Raw genomic sequence first — 6,383 nt, forward strand, 5'->3', positions numbered from 1 at the left:
GGAGGGAAAGATAGCTTCACTGGGAAATGCTATGAAAATGAGAGTGATGAGTGAGGAAAATGGAGGAGAAATAAGGAAGGATGAGGTGAAGGCAGTTGTTAAGATGGTGAAAGCAGGTAAGGCACCTGGTCTGGATGGATGCCATGCAGAATGTCTAAAAAAAGGAGGTACAGTGATGGTGGACTGGTTGGTGAGGTTATTTAATGTTTGCTGGAGAGAGGGTAGAGTGCCGGAGGACTGGAGGAGTGCCTGTATAGTTCCACTTTACAAGGGAGAAGGGGAAAAGTGTGAATGTAGTAGTTTCAGAGGGATTAGCTTGTTAAGTGTAGTTGGGAAGGCTTATGGGAGGATCTTGATTGAGAGGATTAGGAGAGGAACAGAAGGAGTAATTGGTGAGGAACAGTGTGGATTTAGGACAGGTAGAGGTTGTGTAGATTAGATCTTTGTGGTAAGACAGATATTTGAGAAACCTATAGGAAAGGGGAAGGATATTTTTTGGGCCTTTATGGACCTGGAAAAGGCTTACGACAGGGTAGACAGAAAGGCACTGTGGGGGGTTTCGCGGATATACGGGATAGGAGGAAAACTTCTGGGAGCTGTCAAGAGTTTTTATGAGGGTAGTAGAGCTTGTGTCAGGATTAGAAATGGAGAGAGTGAGTGGTTCGAGGTAAAGGTGGGACTTTGTCAAGGATGCGTTATGTCACCCTGGCTGTTCAACTTATACATGGATGGGGTAGTGCAAGAGGTAAATGCAAAGGTAGTGGTTAAGGGATTGGAGATAGTTAAAGAAAATGGAGAAAAGTGGGAGGTGAGCAGTTGTTGTTTGCCGACGACACTGCACTTGTGGCAGGATCGGAGGAGGGATTGAGGAAGTTGGTGACAGAGTTTGGGAGAGTGTGTGATAGAAGAAAGCTGAAGATAAATGTGGGTAAAAGTAAGGTGATGAGATGTGCGAGGGGTGAAAGTGGCAGTAGTCTGGAAGTGAGCATTAAGGGAGAGCGACTGGAGGAAGTGGATAGTTTTAGATACTTGGGTGCAAATGTGGCAGGAAAAGGTGGAGTGAAGGTGGAGGTAGAATGTAGATTGAGAGAAGTGAGTAAATGCCTTGGTGAATTAAAAAGTGTAATGAGGAATAGACATTTGGGAATGGATGCTAAGAAGAGACTATATGAAAGAGTGATTGTGCCAACAGCACTGTATGGGACAGAAACATGGAACATAAGAGAAGAAGAGAGAAGGAGTTTGAATGTGTTTGAGATGAGGTGTCTGAGAAGTATGATGGGGGTTACTAGGCTGGATAGAGTAAGAAATGAGGATGTGAGGAGGAGAACAGGGGTGGAAAGGGGATTGGGAGATTGGGTTGATGAAAGAGCATTAGGATGGTATGGACACATGGAAAGAATGAGTGAAGAAAGACTAGTAAGAGAGGTATGGAAGGCAGATGTGGAGGGAGTGAACATGAAGGGATGTCCTAGGATGAGGTGGAAGGATGGGGTGAAGGGGGCTTTGGGGAAGAGGGGAATGTCTGTTGAGGAAGGATGGGCGAGGACAGAAGACGGGTGAATGGAGAATGGTTGTATATGGATGATGTTGTGATGCATGAGGTGGAATGGGAGAGTGGATGGGGGGTGAGGTAGTATGTGTGAGCAAAATTTGACGCAGCCCGAAGGTATTTCTCCCTGTCTTCTCCTTTATGCATGGGGGGACGGAGACGGGGGGTCGCTGATTTAATGAAGCGGCCTTGCTGTGGATGTGCTGTGTTTTGTGACACTGCTTCTGACCCAGGGCAGTGGACAAGGTGGAGGGATGACCCGTCATCCAGGAGGTGCTAAGATGAGAGGGAGGGTGAAGGGGTGTGGAGTGTATTCAGGGATGGAATGGGTGGAAATGATTTTATGCCTTTTCCTTTTTGGCTACCTCCCTTATAAGGGGGAAAAAGCCTTGGTATATGTATGTATGATTAATGTAGGTTCTTGTTTCCAGAATGGAAGACTGGCAAGCCTGTGGGCATTGTCTGAGGTACATAGAAATTTAAGAAACCTAGTTACTGAACATTTGGCAATGCTAATGTGTAATTGTACATAGTAGGAAGATGCATTTCATGATGATAACCATTTCTATCACATTCGCAGTTTCCACCGGAGGGTGATCCTATGAAGGTTAATGTGTTGTCTGATTGTTGGAATTGTCTTGTACTTGGTTGTTAAGTTTAAGTGGATATTATATCAGTTGCTTGTTGCAGGTCAGACTTGTTTCATCTGGACTGTTTTGCATTAGCAAGGTTGTTCGTAGTACCCTTTTGCAGAGGGAATCCAGTGGGTTCAAACAGAAGCTTTTTAGTAAGTATTCATAGCAACAGGTTGGTTAGCCATAATGCTGGTGAGAATTTTTATCTTTGTTTAATCCTGGGCCTACGGGAGTTTAGTATTCAGCCAATCTTGGATTTTGTGATATGAAGTGGAGGGCTGTTAAGACACTGATGAAAAGTTATTGGGATGGTTTAGGTACATTGAAAGAACGAGTAGACCAAATTTTGTTCACAGGAGGGTCTATTGGAGATTGCTTCTGCGGGCCTTTGTCTTGTGTTATCATCCCCGTGGTAGTGCTTGTATGGTGTGAAGGATGAAAGTGTAAGGGCTCTTGCATGGAATTGCTAAATACATGACATTCTATAGGGAATGTTTGGTATGTTCAGATGTCATATTGGTGCAGGAAGCTAGTGTTAATTAAACATAGCTTTTAACTACAGATGTAGAACTTCTGGTGTCTGATCTTGTTACATACATACACATACCAAGGTTTTTTCCCCCTTACAAGGGAGGTAGCCAAAAAGGAAAAGGCATAAAATCATTTCCACCCATGCAATCCCTGAATACACTCCACACCCCTCCACCCTCCCTCTCATCTTAGCACCTCCTGGATGATGGGTCATCCCTGCACCTTGTCCACTGCCCTGGGTCAGAAGCAGTGTTGCAAGACACAGGACATCCACAGCAAGGCCGCTTCATTAAATCGGCGATCCCCCCTCTCCATCGCCCCATTGCATAAAAAGAGAAGACGGGGAAAAATCCCTTCGGGCTACGTCAAATTTTGCTCACACATACTACCTCACCCCCATCCCCCCGCCCATTCCACCTCATGCAATCACATCATCCACATACAACCATTCTCCATTCACCCGTCTTCTGTCGTCTCCCGTCCTTCCTCAACAGACATTCCCCTCTTCCCCAAAGCCCCCTTCACCCCATCCATCCACCTCATCCTAGGACGTCCCCTCATGTTCACTCCCTCCACATCTGCCTTCCATACTTTTTTTACTAGTCTTTCTTCACTCATTCTTTCCTTGTGTCCAAACCATCCTAATATTCTTTCATCAACCCTAACTCCCAGCTCCCTTTCCACCCCTGTTCTTCTTCTCACCTCCTCATTTCTCACTCTATCAAGCCTAGTAACCCCTATCATACTTCTCAGACACCTCATCTCAAACACATTCAAACTCCTTCTCTCTTCTCTTATGTTCCATGTTTGTGCCCCATACAGTGGTGTTGGCACAATCACTCCTTCATATAGTCTCCTCTTAGCATCCATTCCCAAATGTCTATTCCTCATTACACTCTTTAATCCACCAAGGCATTTACTCGCTTCTCTCAATCTACATTCTACCTCGACCTTCACTCCACCTTTTCCTGCCACATTTGCACCCAAGTATCTAAAACTATCCACTTCCTCCAGTCTCTCTCCCTTAATACTCACTTCCAGTCTACTGCCACTTTCACCCCTTGTACATCTCATCACCTTACTTTTACCCACATTTATCTTCAGCTTTCTTCTATCACATACTCTCCCTTAATACTCACTTCCAGTCTACTGCCACTTTCACCCCTTGTACATCTCATCACCTTACTTTTACCCACATTTATCTTTGGCTTTCTTCTATCACATACTCTCCCAAACTCTGCCACCAACTTCCTCAATCCCTCCTCTGATACTGCCACAAGCACAGTGTCGTCCACAAACAACAGCTGGCTCACCTCCCACTTTTCTCCATTTTCTTTGACCATCTCCAATCCCTGACCCACTACCCTTGCATTTACCTCTCGCTTCTTGTTGCAGAAGAATAAATCTGCCAGTTTTGTATTTTTCACTTCAAGGTTTAACATTTCTTTGCAGATGTTATGCATTAACAGCATGTGGATACTTCACATCATAATTTCAAAACTCCAACCAGAGTAAGAATTGGTGGATACCTACATAAGTAATGCTGTACTTTAGTTGGTCAAAACCTTCCTAAATGGAACAAGTAACTACTCAAATATGCTCCTCTTGACCACCGTGGAGGAAAATAACTTCCATGGCAAACAAATTAGACAAGTCCATCAACAGCTATAGTGGTATTCCCCCAGGTAGGCGTAGCTCCTCTTTGGGGATCGGTGCCATCTGCGTAGAGCTGATGGCCAGGGGTGGTTGCTGCTGATTGGCCCCCAACTCTTGGGGTTGGGGGGTGGTCCCACGACGTAGACGTTGCAGCTCCAGGACCAGATGTAGAGAGCAATCCTGGGCCCACCACAAAATACACATGCCCAACATGCTCTAAACCCATTACTTCGAGCAGACAGACAAAGGGCTCAGTTCAGTGCAATATGTGCAAAAACTGGGCCCACCTCACTTGTACAACACTTGCTGACACAAACCAATACACAAACACTTGTACATGTTCTACCTGCCCTCCAGTAACCCCACTCCCACCTCCCCAACCACAGCCAACACCCTTACCCACTCCCAATTTCCCTTTGCCCTTACCCCCGATTAATACTCCCCTTCCTTTGTCCCCGATCTCTCCTTTCCCCCCCTCTGACCCAGATCCTACACCTTCCCCACTACCACCCCAACCTCAACCCCAAACGGCAACATACAACACATACAAAACACACAACATCAACATATTACAACACAACATTGACGGTATTAACACTAAAAAACATGAACTTGAACACTTTTTTAAAGAACACAACATACACATTGCGATTTTACAAGAAACAAAACTAAGACACTCTCACAAAACACCATCATTTCATAATTACACCACCATCAGACAAGACCGGACTGACGGCAATGGCAGTGGACTCATCACCCTGATCCACCACTCCATCTGTTTTGTGGACACAAGTGCCACAACCAAAATTCTCCTCCCTACCACAGATAACACAACAGAAACCCAATCCATTCGAATCCGCACAGGCAACAACTCAACACTGACAATAGTTAACATGTACATTCCCCCCCAATCATCCCCCACAGTTCCAAACACCTTCAGACCTCAACTTAGCCAACTAACCTCAATCCCCAACCTGATCATGGGTGGTGACTTCAACGCCAAGTCGTCTACCTGGTATGTCAACAACCCTGACACAGACAGAGGGCTTGATATACAGACTCAATTCGACTCACTGACTATCATGAACAACACGCATAATCATACACATATCCCATACCAAGCCCTCTACACTCCCTCCTCTCCTGATATCACCTTTTGCTCCCCCTGCCTAACCCCAACAACATCATGGAGAGTGGTCGGAGCCCTTGGCTCTGACCACCTTCCAATCATCATCACCACCAAAACAAGATGCACCCCAGCTGGCCACAGACACACTTACACCAATTACAAGAGAGCTAACTGGGAAGCTTTTACTGAAGAGACAGAACAACATTTTGAAACACTTAACAGTACACCAATCACAAACATAAACAATGCTGTGCACGCTTTTAATACAATCATACAAAACGCAGACAAGAGATACATCCCTAGAGGCAACAGAAAATCACACAACCCCAACTTCACACCAGAAATCCAAGGCCTCATCAGACAACGTGACACACTTAAACACGATACCCCCACACCTATCCCTCAAAACATAGCAGACCAAATACAATCACTAAACACTGTGATTGCCAATAAAATACATGAACAAAAAACACAAAATTGGCAAAACTTTATCAATACACTTGATCACAAAACAAACACCAGCAAATTGTACAAAACACTCAACAGCATCACACTATCCAACACTAACACTACACGCTCTCACACAGCAATAATCACAACAACAGATAATCTACCCTCAAACAGACAACAAGCAAACGCACTCATACATCATTTTGCACAGACGAGCCATCTTACATCTCACCCTGACGACTGACGCACCATTCGACTTAAGAAAGACTTCTCCACAGACTCAGACTATACACCCTTCATAGACAGTCAGACAAAACTCATAATACATAATCTCAAGCACTCATCTGCCTGTGGCCCTGATAACATAAGCAACATCCACCTAAAACACATTGGACCACAAGGTATACACGCACTCACAAACATTGCAAAC

The sequence above is a fragment of the Oratosquilla oratoria genome, unplaced genomic scaffold (assembly GCF_046742065.1).
Source record: "Oratosquilla oratoria isolate Oo_2021 unplaced genomic scaffold, ASM4674206v1 SCAFFOLD83, whole genome shotgun sequence".
NCBI classification, from domain to species: domain Eukaryota; kingdom Metazoa; phylum Arthropoda; class Malacostraca; order Stomatopoda; family Squillidae; genus Oratosquilla; species Oratosquilla oratoria.